Source organism: Lissotriton vulgaris, chromosome 5, assembly GCF_964263255.1.
Source record: "Lissotriton vulgaris chromosome 5, aLisVul1.2, whole genome shotgun sequence".
In the NCBI taxonomy this organism is placed as follows: domain Eukaryota; kingdom Metazoa; phylum Chordata; class Amphibia; order Caudata; family Salamandridae; genus Lissotriton; species Lissotriton vulgaris.
In genome coordinates, this window is record NC_141693.1 from 1814311466 (window position 1) to 1814331452 (window position 19987).

Genomic DNA, 19987 nt, shown 5'->3' on the forward strand with positions numbered 1-19987 from the left:
CACAGTCTTTCAGTGCACCCAATATAAATAAATGAATAAATAAATACATGTATACATATGTATAATTATGCCTGCAAAATGCATTTGCCTCTAGGCTATCCCATTATTAGGGCCAGATAATGGACCCTGAGGCCCAAGGACATAAAACGATATCCTCAGGATTATACCATTGCATCACATTTGGAAACTAGGATTAAAAAGACATTTTGTACAACAAAAATCTAAACTCCTTACCTCGTCCTCTCATCTGGCGTGATCCAGCAGAGCAAAAAACATGTTGCAGCATAACCTGATTCATAGAGTGTTTTAAGTCTCCCCCAGTATATGTCTACCCATTTCCCGGCAAAGGGGAAAAAACTGCCACACAATTTATGTTAGAGTGTCATGGGCTTTTCTTTCCACAAGTCGTTTTGAGGTGTCTTGGACGTTCCTTTCCATGAGTCATGTTGTGGTGTCTTAGTTTTTCCTTTCCATGAGTCATGTTGTGGTGCCATGGCTTTCCTTTACACAAGTCATGTTGTGGTGTCTTGGCTTGCCTTTTCATGAGTCACGTTGTGGCGTCTTGGCTTCCTTTACACGAGTCATGTTGTGGTGTCTTGACTTTCCTTTACACAAGTCATGTTGTGGTGTCTTGGCTTTCCTTTATACAAGTCATGTTGTGTTTTCTTGAACTATTCTTTACACAAGTCATGTTATGGTGTCTTGGTCTTTCCTTTACAGCATTTATGTTGTGTTGTCTTGGACTTTCCTTATCACAAGTCATGGTGTTTCCTTTACCCGAGTCATGTTTTGTTGTCTTGGACTTTCCTTTACACGAGCCATGCTGTGGTGTCTTCAGCTTTCCATGAGTTATGTTGTGGTATCTTGGACTTTCCTTCACACAATTCATGTAGTGGTTTCTTGGCTTTCCTTGACATGAGTCATGCTGTGTTGTCTTGATCTTCCTTTTACACAATTCATGTTGTGGTGTCTTGGCTTTCTTTTACGCAATTCATGTTGTGGTGTTTTGGCTTTCCTTTACACAAGTCAAGTTGTGGTGTTTTGGCTTTCCTTTACACAAGTCATGTTTTGGTGTCTTGCTCTTTCCGTTCAAGGAGTCCAAGAGAGTGAGAGAACAGAGTAAGGCTTTAACAATGTCTGTTTCTTCTGTGTTCTGTAAACTCAAATCAGCACGGCCTTTCCCCTTCTATTGTTGTTAACGCTGACATTAGCAATGATTTATCTGAACTTTTTTCACATTATAAGAAAGGCTGGCAGCAAGTCTCGTTTACCCAGAAATCCTGTCTCTGTTTTGCATACAATCAAAGGTTCATATTCTGAACTTTTGACTAAATCAGTGCATGAAAATAAAGACAAATCAAAAATAGAGCTGAGCCCAGAACTTCAATAAGTAGTGGACATTGATAGCTAGGCGGATTACACATTTTGGCCCGCACCCTACATGTAAAAGCGTATGTATTCTTGTGATATATATATACCTGTTTTGCTATAATGTTTCTTGGCCCGGTTGACCCTCAGTGGTCTGGCGTGCAGGCTTCAAACCTGTAGCTGTCTAGCGACAGAGTGGCTCAATTCCACCTTCTGGGCGAGGCAGCATTTGTGATGGGCTGCCCATTCTCTGGGTAACTGATACATATGTTTTTTGTCAATTCTGTTTATGTTCACAACTTGTAGAAGACAGTATTTGGTAACTACATTTTCAGCAGCCCAGCCGACACGTGTTTTCTTCTCTGTTTTCAAGGCCACGTCACCATTTAAGATCAAAGAGTATCCGAGAGAATTACTTGTTAAATAGTAGCCAGCGGTCTGAGGAGCGATTCACCTGGGCACCCCAGCAAGTCATGAAAGGAAGGGTATGCATTAAACATAGTGTAGATTGGAGAATCTGACATTATTAATCTGAGAGATTGGGAAGAGATAGTGTCCGATACTAATGAAATGAAGGCAGTGACGTTCATTAATGGAATGAGGGTATCACCTTTAACAATATCAAAGTAAATGATCATTTATCTGCTCCCATAGATGCCCCCGGTACTGGGGAAGGACCACTGAATCCGATCCTCAGTCCACAGAGTAGGCACTTTACCTCTTTGTTGCAGACTTTACTCACAGATTTTGGAGTCTCACAGTCTTTCTGTGCACCCAATTTAAGCAAATGAATAAATAAATACATGAATACATATGTATAATGAAGCCTGCAAAATGAATTTGCCTCTAGGCTATCCCATTTTTAGGGCCAGATAATGGACTCTGAGGCCCAACGACATAAAATGATATCCTCAGGATTATACCATTCCATCACATTTGGAAACTAGGATTAAAAAGACCTTTTGTACAACAAAAATCTAAACTCCTTACCTCGTCCTCTCATCTGGAGTGATCCAGCAGAGCAAAAAACATGTTGCAGCATAACCTGACTAATAGAGTGTTTTAAGTCTCCCCCAGTATATGTCTACTCATTTCCCGGCAAAGGGGAAAAAACTGCCACACAATTTATGTTAAAGCTTCTTGGGCTTTTCTTTCCACAAGTCGTTTTGAGGTGTCTTGAACTTTCCTTTCCATGAGTCATGTTGTGGTGTCTTGGTTTTTCCTTTCCATGAGTCATGTTGTGGTGTCTTGGCTTTCCTTTACACAAGTCATGTTGTGGTGTCTTCGGCTTTCCTTTACACGAGTCATGTTGTGGTGCCATGGCTTTCCTTTACAGAAGTCATGTTGTGGTGTCTTGGCTTGCCTTTTCATGAGTCATGTTGTGGTGTCTTGGCTTTCCTTTACACAAGTCATGTTGAGTTTTCTTGAACTATCCTTTACAAAAGTCATGTTATGGTGTCTTGGTCTTTCCTTTACAGCATTCATGTTGTGTTGTCTTGGACTTTCCTTATCACAAGTCATGGTGTATCCTTTACCCGAGTCATGTTTTTTTGTCTTGGACTTTCCGTTACACGAGCCATGCTGTGGTGTCTTCAGCTTTCCATGAGTTATGTTGTGGTATCTTGGACTTTCCTTAACACAATTCATGTTGTCGTGTCTTGGCTTTCCTTGACATGAGTCATGTTGTGATGTCTTGATCTTCCTTTTACACAATTCATGTTGTAGTGTCTTGGCTTTCTTTTACGCAATTCGTGTTGTGGTGTTTTGGCTTTCCTTTACACAAGTCATGTTGTGGTGTTTTGGCTTTCCTTTACAGAAGTCATGTTTTGGTGTTTTGCTCTATCCGTTCAAGGAGTCAGAGAGAGTGAGAGAACAGAGTAAGGCTTTAATAATGTCTGTTTCTTCTGTGTTCTGTAAACTCAAATCAGCACGGCCTTTCCTATTCTATTGTTGTTAACGCTGACATTAGCAATGATTTATCTGAACTTTGTCCACATTATAAGAAAGGGTGGCAGCAAGTCTCGTTTACCCAGAAATCCTTTCTCTGTTTTGCATATAATCAAAGGTTCATATTCTGAACTTTTGTCTAAATCAGTGCATGAAAATAAAGACAAATCAAAAATAGAGCTGAGCCCAGAACTTCAATAAGTAGTGGACATTGATAGCTAGGCGGATTACACATTTTCGCCCGCAGCCTACATGTAAAAGCGTATGTATTCTTGTGATATATATACCTGTTTTGCTATAATGTTTCTTTGCCCGGATGAACCTCAGTGGTCTGGGGTGCAGACTTCAAACCTGTAGCTGTCTAGCGATTGAGTGGTTCAATTCCACCTTCTGGGCGAGGCAGCATTTGTGATGGGCTGCCCATTCACAGGGTAACTGATACATATGTTTTTTGTCAATTCTGTTTATGTTCACAACTTGTAGAAGACAGTATTTGGTAACTACATTTTCAGCAGCCCAGCCGACACGTGCTTTCTTCTCTGTTTTCAAGGCCACGTCACCATTTAAGATCAAAGCGTATCCGAGAGAATTACTTGGTAAATAGTAGCCAGCGCTCTGAGGAGCGATTCACCTGGGCACCCCAGCAAGTCATGAAAGGAAGGGTATGCATTAAACATAGTGTAGATTGGAGAATCTGACATTAATAATCTGAGAGATTGGGAAGAGATAGTGTCCGATACTAATGAAATGAAGGCAGTGACGTTCATTAATTGAATGAGGGTATCACCTTTAACAATATCAAAGTAAATGGTCATCTATCTGCTCCCATAGATGCCCCCGGTACTGTGGAAGGACCACTGAATTCCATCCTCAGTCCACAGAGTAGGCACTTTACCTCTTTGTTGCAGACTTTACTCACAGATCTTGGAGTCTCACAGTCTTTCTGTGCACCCAATTTAAACAAATGAATAAATAAATACATGAATACATATGTATAATGAAGCCTGCAAAATGAATTTGCCTCTAGGCTATCCCATTTTTAGGGCCAGATAATGGACTCTGAAGCCCAACGACATAAAATGATATCCTCAGGATTATACCATTCCATCACATTTGGAAACTAGGATTAAAAAGACCTTTTGTACAACAAAAATCTGAACTCCTTACCTCGTCCTCTCATCTGGAGTGATCCAGCAGAGCAAAAAACATGTTGCAGCATAACCTGACTAATAGAGTGTTTTATGTCTCCCCCAGTATATGTCTACCCATTTCCCGGCAAAGGGGAAAAAACTGCCACACAATTTATGTTAAAGTGTCTTGGGCTTTTCTTTCCACAAGTCGTTTTGAGGTGTCTTGGACTTTCCTTTCCATGAGTCATGTTGTGGTGTCTTGGTTTTTCCTTTCCATGAGTCATGTTGTGGTGTCTTGGCTTTCCTTTACACAAGTCATGTTGTGGTGTCTTCGGCTTTCCTTTACACGAGTCATGTTGTGGTGCCATGGCTTTCTTTACACAAGTCATGTTGTGGTGTCTTGGCTTGCCTTTTCATGAGTCATGATGTGGTGTCTTGGCTTTCCTTTACCCGAGTCATGCTGTGGTGTCTTGACTTTCCTTTACACAAGTCATGTTGTGGTGTCTTGGCTTTCCTTTACAAGAGTCATGTTGAGTTTTCTTGAACTATCCTTTACACAAGTCATGTTATGGTGTCTTGGTCTTTCCTTTACAGCATTCATGTTGTGTTGTCTTGGACTTTCCTTATCACAAGTCATGGTGTATCCTTTACCCGAGTCATGTTTTGTTGTCTTGGACTTTCCTTTACAGGAGCCATACTCTGGTGTCTTCAGCTTTCCATGAGTTATGTTGTGGTATCTTGGACTTTCCTTTACACAATTCATGTTGTGGTGTCTTGGCTTTCCTTGACGCAATTCATGTTGTGGTGTTTTGGCTTTCCTTTACACAAGTCATGTTGTGGTGTTTTGGCTTTCCTTTACACAAGTCATGTTTTGGTGTTTTGCTCTATCCGTTCAAGGAGTCAGAGAGAGTGAGAGAACAGAGTAAGGCTTTAATAATGTCTGTTTCTTCTGTGTTCTGTAAACTCAAATCAGCACGGCCTTTCCTATTCTATTGTTGTTAACGCTGACATTAGCAATGATTTATCTGAACTTTTTCCACATTATAAGAAAGGGTGGCAGCAAGTCTCGTTTACCCAGAAATCCTTTCTCTGTTTTGCATATAATCAAAGGTTCATATTCTGAACTTTTGACTAAATCGGTGCATGAAAATAAAGACAAATCAAAAATAGAGCTGAGCCCAGAACTTCAATAAGTAGTGGACATTGATAGCTAGGCGGATTACACATTTTGGACCGCACCCTGCATGTAAAAGCGTATGTATTCTTGTGATATATATACCTGTTTTGCTATAATGTTTCTTTTCCCGGATGAAACTCAGTGGTCTGGGGTGCAGGCTTCAAACCTGTAGCAGTCTAGCGACAGAGTGGTTCAATTCCACCTTCTGGACGAGGCAGCATTTGTGATGGGCTGCCCATTGTCAGGGTAACTGATACATGTGTTTTTTGTCAATTCTGTTTATGTTCACAACTTGTAGAAGACAGTATTTGGTAACTACATTTTCAGCAGCGCAGCCGACACGTGTTTTCTTCTCTGTTTTCAAGGCCACGTCACCATTTAAGATCAAAGAGTATCCGAGAGAATTACTTGTTAAATAGTAGCCAGCGCTCTGAGGAGGGATTCACCTGGGCACCCCAGCAAGTCGTGAAAGGAAGGGTATGCATTAAACACAGTGTAGATTGGAGAATCTGACATTAATAATCTGGGAGATTGGAAAGAGATAGTGTCCGATATTAATGAAATGAAGGCAGTGACGTTCATTAATGGACTGAGGGTATCACCTTTGACAATATCAAACTAAATGGTCATCTATCTGCTCCCATAGATGCCCCCGGTACTGGGGAAGGACCACTGAATCCCATCCTCAGTCCACAGAGTAGGCACTTTACCTCTTTGTTGCAGACTTTACTCACAGATCTTGGAGTCTCACAGTCTTTCTGTGCACCCAATTTAAACAAATGAATAAATAAATACATGAATACATATGTATAATGAAGCCTGCAAAATGAATTTTCCTCTAGGCTATCCCATTTTTAGGGCCAGATAATGGACTCTGAGGCCCAACGACATAAAATGATATCCTCAGGATTATACCATTCCATCACATTTGGAAACTAGAATTAAAAAGACCTTTTGTACAACAAAAATCTGAACTCCTTACCTCGTCCTCTCATCTGGAGTGATCCAGCAGAGCAAAAAACATGTTGCAGCATAACCTGACTAATAGAGTGTTTTAAGTCTCCCCCAGTATATGTCTACCCATTTCCCGGCAAAGGGGAAAAAACTGCCACACAATTTATGTTAAAGTGTCTTGGGCTTTTCTTTCCACAAGTCGTTTTGAGGTATCTTGGACTTTCCTTTCCATGAGTCATGTTGTGGTGTCTTGGTTTTTCCTTTCCATGAGTCATGTTGTGGTGTCTTGGCTTTCCTTTACACAAGTCATGTTGTGGTGTCTTCGGCTTTCCTTTACACGAGTCATGCTGTGGTGCCATGGCTTTCCTTTACACAAGTCATGTTTTGGTGTCTTGGCTTGCCTTTTCATCAGTCACGATGTGGTGTCTTGGCTTTCCTTTACACGAGTCATGTTGTGGTGTCTTGACTTTCCTTTACACAAGTCATGTTGTGGTGTCTTGGCTTTCCTTTACACAAGTCATGTTGTGTTTTCTTGTACTATCCTTTACACAAGTCATGTTAATGGTGTCTTGGTCGTTCCTTTACAGCATTCATGTTGTGTTGTCTTGGACTTTCCTTATCACAAGTCATGGTGTATCCTTTACCCGAGTCATGTTTTGTTGTCTTGGACTTTCCGTTACACGCGCCATGCTGTGGTGTCTTCAGCTATCCATGAGTTATGTTGTGGTATCTTGGACTTTCCTTTACACAATTCATGTTGTGGTGTCTTGGCTTTCCTTGACATGAGTCATGTTGTGATGTCTTGATCTTCCTTTTACACAATTCATGTTGTGGTGTCTTGGCTTTCTCTTATGCAATTCATGTTGTGGTGTTTTGGCTTTCCTTTACACAAGTCATGTTGTGGTGTTTTGGCTTTCCTTTACACAAGTCATGTTTTGGTGTTTTGCTCTATCCGTTCAAGGAGTCAGAGAGAGTGAGAGAACAGAGTAAGGCTTTAATAATGTCTGTTTCTTCTGTGTTCTGTAAACTCAAATCAGCACGGCCTTTCCTATTCTATTGTTGTTAACGCTGACATTAGCAATGATTTATCTGAACTTTGTCCACATTATAAGAAAGGGTGGCAGCAAGTCTCGTTTACCCAGAAATCCTTTCTCTGTTTTGCATATAATCAAAGGTTCATATTCTGAACTTTTGACTAAATCAGTGCATGAAAATAAAGACAAATCAAAAATAGAGCTGAGCCCAGAACTTCAATAAGTAGTGGACATTGATAGCTAGGCGGATTACACATTTTGGCCCGCACCCTACCTGTAAAAGCGTATGTATTCTTGTGATATATATACCTGTTTTGCTATAATGTTTCTTTGCCCGGATGAACCTCAGTGGTCTGGGGTGCAGGCTTCAAACCTGTAGCTGTCTAGCGACAGAGTGGTTCAATTCCACCTTCTGGGCGAGGCAGCATTTGTGATGGGCTGCCCATTCACATGGTAACTGATACATATGTTTTTTGTCAATTCTGTTTATGTTCACAACTTGTAGAAGACAATATTTGGTAACTACATTTTCAGCAGCCCAGCCGACACGTGTTTTCTTCTCTGTTTTCAAGGCTACGTCACCATTTAAGATCAAAGAGTATCCGAGAGAATTACTTGTTAAATAGTAGCCAGCGCTCTGAGGAGCGATTCACCTGGGCACCCCAGCAAGTCATGAAAGGAAGGGTATGCATTAAACATAGTGTAGATTGGAGAATCTGACATTAATAATCTGAGAGATTGGGAAGAGATAGTGTCCGAGACTAATGAAATGAAGGCAGTGACGTTCATTAATGGAATGAGGGTATCACCTTTAACAATATCAAAGTAAATGGTCATCTATCTGCTCCCATAGATGCCCCCGGTACTGGGGAAGGACCACTGAATTCCATCCTCAGTCCACAGAGTAGGCACTTTACCTCTTTGTTGCAGACTTTACTCACAGATCTTGGAGTCTCACAGTCTTTCTGTGCACCCAATTTAGACAAATGAATAAATAAATACATGAATACATATGTATAATGAAGCCTGCAAAATGAATTTGCCTCTAGGCGATCCCATTTTTAGGGCCAGATAATGGACTCTGAGGCCCAACGACATAAAATGATATCCTCAGGATTATACCATTCCATCACATTTGGAAACTAGGATTAAAAAGACCTTTTGTACAACAAAAATCTGAACTCCTTACCTCGTCCTCTCATCTGGAGTGATCCAGCAGAGCAAAAAACATGTTGCAGCATAACCTGACTAATAAAGTGTTTTATGTCTCCCCCAGTATATGTCTACCCATTTCCCGGCAAAGGGGAAAAAACTGCCACACAATTTATGTTAAAGTGTCTTGGGCTTTTCTTTCCACAAGTCGTTTTGAGGTGTCTTGGACTTTCCTTTCCATGAGTCATGTTGTGGTGTCTTGGTTTATCCTTTCCATGAGTCATGTTGTGGTGTCTTGGCTTTCCTTTACACAAGTCATGTTGTGGTGTCTTCGGCTTTCCTTTACACGAGTCATGTTGTGGTGCCATGGCTTTCTTTACACAAGTCATGTTGTGGTATCTAGGCTTGCCTTTTCATGAGTCATGATGTGGTGTCTTGGCTTTCCTTTACCCGAGTCATGCTGTGGTGTCTTGACTTTCCTTTACACAATTCATGTTGTGGTGTCTTGGCTTTCCTTTACACAAGTCATGTTGAGTTTTCTTGAACTATCCTTTACACAAGTCATGTTATGGTGTCTTGGTCTTTCCTTTACAGCATTCATGGTGTGTTGTCTTGAACTTTCCTTATCACAAGTCATGGTGTATCCTTTACCCGAGTCATGTTTTGTTGTCTTGGACTTTCCTTTACACGAGCCATGCTCTGGTGTCTTCAGCTTTCCATGAGTTATGTTGTGGTATCTTGGACTTTCCTTTACACAATTCATGTTGTGGTGTCTTGGCTTTCCTTGACGCAATTCATGTTGTGGTGTTTTGGCTTTCCTTTACACAAGTCATGTTGTGGTGTTTTGGCTTTCCTTTACACAAGTCATGTTTTGGTGTTTTGCTCTATCCGTTCAAGGAGTCAGAGAGAGTGAGAGAACAGAGTAAGGCTTTAATAATGTCTGTTTCTTCTGTGTTCTGTAAACTCAAATCAGCACGGCCTTTCCTATTCTATTGTTGTTAACGCTGACATTAGCAATGATTTATCTGAACTTTTTCCACATTATAAGAAAGGGTGGCAGCAAGTCTCGTTTACCCAGAAATCCTTTCTCTGTTTTGCATATAATCAAAGGTTCATATTCTGAACTTTTGACTTAATCAGTGCATGAAAATAAAGACAAATCAAAAATAGAGCTGAGCCCAGAACTTCAATAAGTAGTGGACATTGATAGCTAGGCGGATTACACATTTTGGACCGCACCCTGCATGTAAAAGCGTATGTATTCTTGTGATATATATACCTGTTTTCTATAATGTTTCTTTTCCCGGATGAACCTCAGTGGTCTGGGGTGCAGGCTTCAAACCTGTAGCAGTCTAGCGACAGAGTGGTTCAATTCCACCTTCTGGACGAGGCAGCATTTGTGATGGGCTGCCCATTGTCAGGGTAACTGATACATGTGTTTTTTGTCAATTCTGTTTATGTTCACAACTTGTAGAAGACAGTATTTGGTAACTACATTTTCAGCAGCCCAGCCGACACGTGTTTTCTTCTCTGTTTTCAAGGCCACGTCACCATTTAAGATCAAAGAGTATCCGAGAGAATTACTTGTTAAATAGTAGCCAGCGCTCTGAGGAGCGATTCACCTGGGCACCCCAGCAAGTTATGAAAGGAAGGTATGCATTAAACACAGTGTAGATTGGAGAATCTGACATTAATAATCTGAGAGATTGGGAAGAGATAGTGTCCGATACTAATGAAATGAAGGCAGTGACGTTCATTAATGGAATGAGGGTATCACCTTTGACAATATCAAACTAAATGGTCATCTATCTGCTCCCATAGATGCCCCCGGTACTGGGGAAGGACCACTGAATCCCATCCTCAGTCCACAGAGTAGGCACTTTACCTCTTTGTTGCAGACTTTACTCACAGATCTTGGAGTCTCACAGTCTTTCTGTGCACCCAATTTAAACAAATGAATAAATAAATACATGAATACATATGTATAATGAAGCCTGCAAAATGAATTTGCCTCTAGTCTATCCCATTTTTAGGGCCAGATAATGGACTCTGAGGCCCAACGACATAAAATGATATCCTCAGGATTATACCATTCCATCACATTTGGAAACTAGGATTAAAAAGACCTTTTGTACAACAAAAATCTGAACTCCTTACCTCGTCCTCTCATCTGGAGTGATCCAGCAGAGCAAAAAACATGTTGCAGTATAACCTGACTAATAGAGTGTTTTAAGTCTCCCCCAGTATATGTCTACCCATTTCCCGGCAAAGGGGAAAAAACTGCCACACAATTGATGTTAAAGTGTCTTGGGCTTTTCTTTCCACAAGTCGTTTTGAGGTGTCTTGGACTTTCCTTTCCATGAGTCATGTTGTGGTGTCTTGGTTTTTCCTTTTCATGAGTCATGTTGTGGTGTCTTGGCTTTCCTTTACACAAGTCATGTTGTGGTGTCTTCGGCTTTCCTTTACACGAGTCATGCTGTGGTGCCATGGCTTTCCTTTACACAAGTCATGTTGTGGTGTCTTGGCTTGCCTTTTCATCAGTCACGATGTGGTGTCTTGGCTTTCCTTTACACGAGTCATGTTGTGGTGTCTTGACTTTCCTTTACACAAGTCATGTTGTGGTATCTTGGCTTTCCTTTACACAAGTCATGTTGTGTTTTCTTGTACTATCCTTTACACAAGTCATGTTATGGTGTCTTGGTCGTTCCTTTACAGCATTCATGTTGTGTTGTCTTGGACTTTCCTTATCACAAGTCATGGTGTATCCTTTACCCGAGTCATGTTTTGTTGTCTTGGACTTTCCGTTACACGCGCCATGCTGTGGTGTCTTCAGCTTTCCATGAGTTATGTTGTGGTATCTTGGACTTTCCTTTACACAATTCATGTTGTGGTGTCTTGGCTTTCCTTGACATGAGTCATGTTGTGATGTCTTGATCTTCCTTTTACACAATTCATGTTGTGGTGTCTTGGCTTTCTTTTACGCAATTCATGTTGTGGTGTTTTGGCTTTCCTTTACACAAGTCATGTTGTGGTGTTTTGGCTTTCCTTTACACAAGTCATGTTTTGGTGTTTTGCTCTATCCGTTCAAGGAGTCAGAGAGAGTGAGAGAACAGAGTAAGGCTTTAATAATGTCTGTTTCTTCTGTGTTCTGTAAACTCAAATCAGCACGGCCTTTCCTCTTCTATTGTTGTTAACGCTGACATTAGCAATGATTTATCTGAACTTTGTCCAAATTATAAGAAAGGGTGGCAGCAAGTCTCGTTTACCCAGAAATCCTTTCTCTGTTTTGCATATAATCTAAGGTTCATATTCTGAACTTTTGACTAAATCAGTGCATGAAAATAAAGACAAATCAAAAATAGAGCTGAGCCCAGAACTTCAATAAGTAGTGGACATTGATAGCTAGGCGGATTACACATTTTGGCCCGCACCCTACATGTAAAAGCGTATGTATTCTTGTGATATATATACCTGTTTTGCTATAATGTTTCTTTGCCCGGATGAACCTCAGTGGTCTGGGGTGCAGGCTTCAAACCTGTAGCTGTCTAGCGACAGAGTGGTTCAATTCCACCTTCTGGGCGAGGCAGCATTTGTGATGGGCTGCCCATTCACATGGTAACTGATACATATGTTTTTTGTCAATTCTGTTTATGTTCACAACTTGTAGAAGACAATATTTGGTAACTACATTTTCAGCAGCCAAGCCGACACGTGTTTTCTTCTCTGTTTTCAAGGCCACGTCACCATTTAAGATCAAAGAGTATCCGAGAGAATTACTTGTTAAATAGTAGCCAGCGCTCTGAGGAGCGATTCACCTGGGCACCCCAGCAAGTCATGAAAGGAAGGGTATGCAGTAAACATAGTGTAGATTGGAGAATCTGACATTAATAATCTGAGAGATTGGGAAGAGATAGTGTCCGAGACTAATGAAATGAAGGCAGTGACGTTCATTAATGGAATGAGGGTATCACCTTTAACAATATCAAAGTAAATGGTCATCTATCTGCTCCCATAGATGCCCCCGGTACTGGGGAAGGACCACTGAATTCCATCGTCAGTCCATAGAGTAGGCACTTTACCTCTTTGTTGCAGACTTTACTCACAGATCTTGGAGTCTCACAGTCTTTCTGTGCACCCAATTTAGACAAATGAATAAATAAATACATGAATACATATGTATAATGAAGCCTGCAAAATTAATTTGCTTCTAGGAGATCCCATTTTTAGGGCCAGATAATGGACTCTGAGGCCCAACGACATAAAATGATATCCTCAGGATTATACCATTCCATCACATTTGGAAACTAGGATTAAAAAGACCTTTTGTACAACAAAAATCTGAACTCCTTACCTCGTCCTCTCATCTGGAGTGATCCAGCAGAGCAAAAAACATGTTGCAGCATAACCTGACTAATAGAGTTTTTTATGTCTCCCCCAGTATATGTCTACCCATTTCCCGGCAAAGGGGAAAAAACTGCCACACAATTTATGTTAAAGTGTCTTGGGCTTTTCTTTCCACAAGTCGTTTTGAGGTGTCTTGAACTTTCCTTTCCATGAGTCATGTTGTGGTGTCTTGGTTTTTCCTTTCCATGAGTCATGTTGTGGTGTCTTGGCTTTCCTTTACACAAGTCATGTTGTGGTGTCTTCGGCTTTCCTTTACACGAGTCATGTTGTGGTGCCATGGGTTTCTTTACACAAGTCATGTTGTGGTGTCTTGGCTTGCCTTTTCATGAGTCATGATGTGGTGTCTTGGCTTTCCTTTACCCGAGTCATGCTGTGGTGTCTTGACTTTCCTTTACACAAGTCATGTTGTGGTGTCTTGGCTTTCCTTTACACAAGTCATGTTGAGTTTTCTTGAACTATCCTTTACACAAGTCATGTTATGGTGTCTTGGTCTTTCCTTTACAGCATTCATGTTGTGTTGTCTTGGACTTTCCTTATCACAAGTCATGGTGTATCCTTTACCCGAGTCATGTTTTGTTGTCTTGGACTTTCCTTTACACGAGCCATGCTCTGGTGTCTTCAGCTTTCCATGAGTTATGTTGTGGTATCTTGGACTTTCCTTTACACAATTCATGTTGTGGTGTCTTGGCTTTCCTTGACACAATTCATGTTGTGGTGTTTTGGCTTTCCTTTACTCAAGTCTTGTTGTGGTGTTTTGGCTTTCCTTTACACAAGTCATGTTTTGGTGTTTTGCTCTATCCGTTCAAGGAGTCAGAGAGAGTGAGAGAACAGAGTAAGGCTTTAATAATGTCTGTTTCTTCTGTGTTCTGTAAACTCAAATCAGCACGGCCTTTCCTATTCGATTGTTGTTAACGCTGACATTAGCAATGATTTATCTGAACTTTGTCCACATTATAAGAAAGGGTGGCAGCAAGTCTCGTTTACCCAGAAATCCTTTCTCTGTTTTGCATATAATCAAAGGTTCATATTCTGAACTTTTGACTAAATCAGTGCATGAAAATAAAGACAAATCAAAAATAGAGCTGAGCCCAGAACGTCAATAAGTAGCGAACATTGATAGCTAGGCGGATTACACATTTTGGACCGCACCCTGCATGTAAAAGCATATGTATTCTTGTGATATATATACCTGTTTTGCTATAATGTTTCTTTGCCCGGATGAACCTCAGTGGTCTGGGGTGCAGGCTTCAAACCTGTAGCAGTCTAGCGACAGAGTGGTTCAATTCCACCTTCTGGACGAGGCAGCATTTGTGATGGGCTGCCCATTGTCAGGGTAACTGATACATGTGTTTTTTGTCAATTCTGTTTATGTTCACAACTTGTAGAAGACAATATTTGGTAACTACATTTTCAGCAGCCCAGCCGACACGTGTTTTCTTCTCTGTTTTCAAGGCCACGTCACCATTTAAGATCAAAGAGTATCCGAGAGAATTACTTGTTAAATAGTAGCCAGCGCTCTGAGGAGCGATTCACCTGGGCACCCCAGCAAGTCATGAAAGGAAGGGTATGCATTAAACACAGTGTAGATTGGAGAATCTGACATTAATAATCTGAGAGATTGGAAAGAGATAGTGTCCGATACTAATGAAATGAAGGCAGTGACGTTCATTAATGGAATGGGGGTATCACCTTTGACAATATCAAACTAAACGGTCATCTATCTGCTCCCATAGATGCCCACGGTACTGGGGAAGGACCACTGAATCCCATCCTCAGTCCACAGAGTAGGCACTTTACCTCTTTGTTGCAGACTTTACTCACAGATCTTGGAGTCTCACAGTCTTTCTGTGCACCCAATTTAAACAAATGAATAAATAAATACATGAATACATATGTATAATGAAGCCTGCAAAATGAATTTTCCTCTAGTCTATCCCATTTTTAGGGCCAGATAATGGACTCTGAGGCCCAACGACATAAAATGATATCCTCAGGATTATACCATTCCATCACATTTGGAAACTAGAATTAAAAAGACCTTTTGTACAACAAAAATCTGAACTCCTTACCTCGTCCTCTCATCTGGAGTGATCCAGCAGAGCAAAAAACATGTTGCAGCATAACCTGACTAATAGAGTGTTTTAAGTCTCCCCCAGTATATGTCTTCCCATTTCCCGGCAAAGGGGAAAAAACTGCCACACAATTTATGTTAAAGTGTCTTGGGCTTTTCTTTCCACAAGTCGTTTTGAGGTGTCTTGGACTTTCCTTTCCATGAGTCATGTTGTGGTGTCTTGGTTTTTCCTTTCCATGAGTCATGTTGTGGTGTCTTGGCTTTCCTTTACACAAGTCATGTTGTGGTGTCTTCGGCTTTCCTTTACACGAGTCATGCTGTGGTGCCATGGCTTTCCTTTACACAAGTCATGTTGTGGTGTCTTGGCTTGCCTTTTCATCAGTCACGATGTGGTGTCTTGGCTTTCCTTTACACGAGTCATGTTGTGGTGTCTTGACTTTCCTTTACACAAGTCATGTTGTGGTGTCTTGGCTTTCCTTTACACAAGTCATGTTGTGTTTTCTTGTACTATCCTTTACACAAGTCATGTTATGGTGTCTTGGTCGTTCCTTTACAGCATTCATGTTGTGTTGTCTTGGACTTTCCTTATCACAAGTCATGGTGTATCCTTTACCCGAGTCATGTTTTGTTGTCTTGGACTTTCCGTTACACGCGCCATGCTGTGGTGTCTTCAGCTTTCCATGAGTTATGTTGTGGTATCTTGGACTTTCCTTTACACAATTCATGTTGTGGTGTCTTGGCTTTCCTTGACATGAGTCATGTTGTGATGTTTTGATCTTCCTTTTACACAATTCATGTTGTGGTGTCTTGGCTTTCTCTTATGCAATTCATGTTGTGGTGTTTTGGCTTTCCTTTACACAAGTCATGTTGTGGTGTTTTGGCTTTCCTTTACACAAGTCATGTTTTGGTGTTTTGCTCTATCCGTTCAAGGAGTCAGAGAGAGTGAGAGAACAGAGTAAGGCTTTAATAATGTCTGTTTCTTCTGTGTTCTGTAAACTCAAATCAGCACGGCCTTTCCTATTCTATTGTTGTTAACGCTGACATTAGCAATGATTTATCTGAACTTTGTCCACATTATAGGAAAGGGTGGCAGCAAGTCTCGTTTACCCAGAAATCCTTTCTCTGTTTTGCATATAATCAAAGGTTCATATTCTGAACTTTTGACTAAATCAGTGCATGAAAATAAAGACAAATCAAAAATAGAGCTGAGCCCAGAACTTCAATAAGTAGTGGACATTGATAGCTAGGCGGATTACACATTTTGGCCCGCACCCTACATGTAAAAGCGTATGTATTCTTGTGATATATATACCTGTTTTGCTATAATGTTTCTTTGCCCGGATGAACCTCAGTGGTCTGGGGTGCAGGCTTCAAACCTGTAGCTGTCTAGCGACAAAGTGGTTCAATTCCACCTTCTGGGCGAGGCAGCATTTGTGATGGGCTGCCCATTCACATGGTAACTGATACATATGTTTTTGGTCAATTCTGTTTATGTTCACAACTTGTAGAAGACAATATTTGGTAACTACATTTTCAGCAGCCCAGCCGACACGTGTTTTCTTCTCTGTTTTCAAGGCCACGTCACCATTTAAGATCAAAGAGTATCCGAGAGAATTACTTGTTAAATAGTAGCCAGCGCTCTGAGGAGCGATTCACCTGGGCACCCCAGCAAGTCATGAAAGGAAGGGTATGCATTAAACATAGTGTAGATTGGAGAATCTGACATTAATAATCTGAGAGATTGGGAAGAGATAGTGTCCGAGACTAATGAAATGAAGGCAGTGACGTTCATTAATGGAATGAGGGTATCACCTTTAACAATATCAAAGTAAATGGTCATCTATCTGCTCCCATAGATGCCCCCGGTACTGGGGAAGGACCACTGAATTCCATCCTCAGTCCACAGAGTAGGCACTTTACCTCTTTGTTGCAGACTTTACTCACAGATCTTGGAGTCTCACAGTCTTTCTGTGCACCCAATTTAGACAAACGAATAAATAAATACATGAATACATATGTATAATGAAGCCTGCAAAATGAATTTGCCTCTAGGCGATCCCATTTTTAGGGCCAGATAATGGACTCTGAGGCCCAACGACATAAAATGATATCCTCAGGATTATACCATTCCATCACATTTGGAAACTAGGATTAAAAAGACCTTTTGTACAACAAAAATCTGAACTCCTTACCTCGTCCTCTCATCTGGAGTGATCCAGCAGAGCAAAAAACATGTTGCAGCATAACCTGACTAATAAAGTGTTTTATGTCTCCCCCAGTATATGTCTACCCATTTCCCGGCAAAGGGGAAAAAACTGCCACACAATTTATGTTAAAGTGTCTTGGGCTTTTCTTTCCACAAGTCGTTTTGAGGTGTCTTGGACTTTCCTTTCCATGAGTCATGTTGTGGTGTCTTGGTTTTTCCTTTCCATGAGTCATGTTGTGGTGTCTTGGCTTTCCTTTACACAAGTCATGTTGTGGTGTCTTCGGCTTTCCTTTACACGAGTCATGTTGTGGTGCCATGGCTTTCTTTACACAAGTCATGTTGTGGTGTCTAGGCTTGCCTTTTCATGGATCATGATGTGGTGTCTTGGCTTTCCTTTACCCGAGTCATGCTGTGGTGTCTTGACTTTCCTTTACACAAGTCATGTTGTGGTGTCTTGGCTTTCCTTTACACAAGTCATGTTGAGTTTTCTTGAACTATCCTTTACACAAGTCATGTTATGGTGTCTTGGTCTTTCCTTTACAGCATTCATGTTGTGTTGTCTTGGACTTTCCTTATCACAAGTCATGGTGTATCCTTTACCCGAGTCATGTTTTGTTGTCTTGGACTTTCCTTTACACGAGCCATGCTCTGGTGTCTTCAGCTTTCCATGAGTTATGTTGTGGTATCTTGGACTTTCCTTTACACAATTCATGTTGTGGTGTCTTGGCTTTCCTTGACGCAATTCATGTTGTGGTGTTTTGGCTTTCCTTTACACAAGTCATGTTGTGGTGTTTTGGCTTTCCTTTACACAAGTCATGTTTTGGTGTTTTGCTCTATCCGTTCAAGGAGTCAGAGAGAGTGAGAGAACAGAGTAAGGCTTTAATAATGTCTGTTTGTTCTGTGTTCTGTAAACTCAAATCAGCACGACCTTTCCTATTCTATTGTTGTTAACGCTGACATTAGCAATGATTTATCTGAACTTTTTCCACATTATAAGAAAGGGTGGCAGCAAGTCTCGTTTACCCAGAAATCCTTTCTCTGTTTTGCATATAATCAAAGGTTCATATTCTGAACTTTTGACTAAATCAGTGCATGAAAATAAAGACAAATCAAAAATAGAGCTGAGCCCAGAACTTCAATAAGTAGTGGACATTGATAGCTAGGCGGATTACACATTTTGGACCGCACCCTGCATGTAAAAGCGTATGTATTCTTGTGATATATATACCTGTTTTGCTATAATGTTTCTTTTCCCGGATGAACCTCAGTGGTCTGGGGTGCAGGCTTCAAACCTGTAGCAGTCTAGCGACAGAGTGGTTCAATTCCACCTTCTGGACGAGGCAGCATTTGTGATGGGCTGCCCATTGTCAGGGTAACTGATACATGTGTTTTTTGTCAATTCTGTTTATGTTCACAACTTGTAGAAGACAGTATTTGGTAACTACATTTTCAGCAGCCCAGCCGACACGTGTTTTCTTCTCTGTTTTCAAGGCCACGTCACCATTTAAGATCAAAGAGTATCCGAGAGAATTACTTGTTAAATAGTAGCCAGCGCTCTGAGGAGCGATTCACCTGGGCTCCCCAGCAAGTCATGAAAGGAAGGGTATGCATTAAACACAGTGTAGATTGGAGAATCTGACATTAATAATCTGAGAGATTGGAAAGAGATAGTGTCCGATACTAATGAAATGAAGGCAGTGACGTTCATTAATGGAATGAAGGTATCACCTTTGAGAATATCAAACTAAATGGTCATCTATCTGCTCCCATAGATGCCCCCGGTACTGGGGAAGGACCACTGAATCCCATCCTCAGTCCACAGAGTAGGCACTTTACCTCTTTGTTGCAGACTTTACTCACAGATCTTGGAGTCTCACAGTCTTTCTGTGCACCCAATTTAAACAAATGAATAAATAAATACATGAATACATATGTATAATGAAGCCTGCAAAATGAATTTGCCTCTAGTCTATCCCATTTTTAGGGCCAGATAATGGACTCTGAGGCCCAACGACATAAAATGATATCCTCAGGATTATACCATTCCATCACATTTGGAAACTAGGATTAAAAAGACCTTTTGTACAACAAAAATCTGAACTCCTTACCTCGTCCTCTCATCTGGAGTGATCCAGCAGAGCAAAAAACATGTTGCAGCATAACCTGACTAATAGAGTGTTTTAAGTCTCCCCCAGTATATGTCTACCCATTTCCCGGCAAAGGGGAAAAAACTGCCGCACAATTTATGTTAAAGTGTCTTGGGCTTTTCTTTCCACAAGTCGTTTTGAGGTGTCTTGGACTTTCCTTTCCATGAGTCATGTTGTGGTGTCTTGGTTTTTCCTTTCCATGAGTCATGTTGTGGTGTCTTGGCTTTCCTTTACACAAGTCATGTTGTGGTGTCTTCGGCTTTCCTTCACACGAGTCATGCTGTGGTGCCATGGCTTTCCTTTATACAAGTCATGTTGTGGTGTCTTGGATTGCCTTTTCATCAGTCACGATGTGGTGTCTTGGCTTTCCTTTACACGAGTCATGTTGTGGTGTCTT

The 19987-nt window shown here is 41.0% G+C and overlaps 6 non-coding genes across 6 annotated transcripts; all 6 read left to right on the forward strand.

The window, feature by feature from the left end:
* The first annotated feature begins 1501 nt into the window (after nucleotides 1-1501).
* Nucleotides 1502-1588, forward strand: TRNASTOP-UCA (transfer RNA opal suppressor (anticodon UCA)). Its single transcript has one exon. It is a non-coding gene; the product is annotated as a tRNA-Sec (tRNA).
* A 2037-nt stretch (nucleotides 1589-3625) lies between these two features.
* On the forward strand, nucleotides 3626-3712 carry TRNASTOP-UCA (transfer RNA opal suppressor (anticodon UCA)). Its single transcript has one exon. It is a non-coding gene; the product is annotated as a tRNA-Sec (tRNA).
* A 4230-nt stretch (nucleotides 3713-7942) lies between these two features.
* Nucleotides 7943-8029, forward strand: TRNASTOP-UCA (transfer RNA opal suppressor (anticodon UCA)). Its single transcript has one exon. It is a non-coding gene; the product is annotated as a tRNA-Sec (tRNA).
* Nucleotides 8030-12256: 4227 nt separating this feature from the next.
* On the forward strand, nucleotides 12257-12343 carry TRNASTOP-UCA (transfer RNA opal suppressor (anticodon UCA)). Its single transcript has one exon. It is a non-coding gene; the product is annotated as a tRNA-Sec (tRNA).
* Nucleotides 12344-14378: 2035 nt separating this feature from the next.
* TRNASTOP-UCA (transfer RNA opal suppressor (anticodon UCA)) lies at nucleotides 14379-14465 on the forward strand. The gene has a single exon. It is a non-coding gene; the product is annotated as a tRNA-Sec (tRNA).
* Nucleotides 14466-16572: 2107 nt separating this feature from the next.
* Nucleotides 16573-16659, forward strand: TRNASTOP-UCA (transfer RNA opal suppressor (anticodon UCA)). The gene has a single exon. It is a non-coding gene; the product is annotated as a tRNA-Sec (tRNA).
* Nucleotides 16660-19987: the final 3328 nt, after the last annotated feature.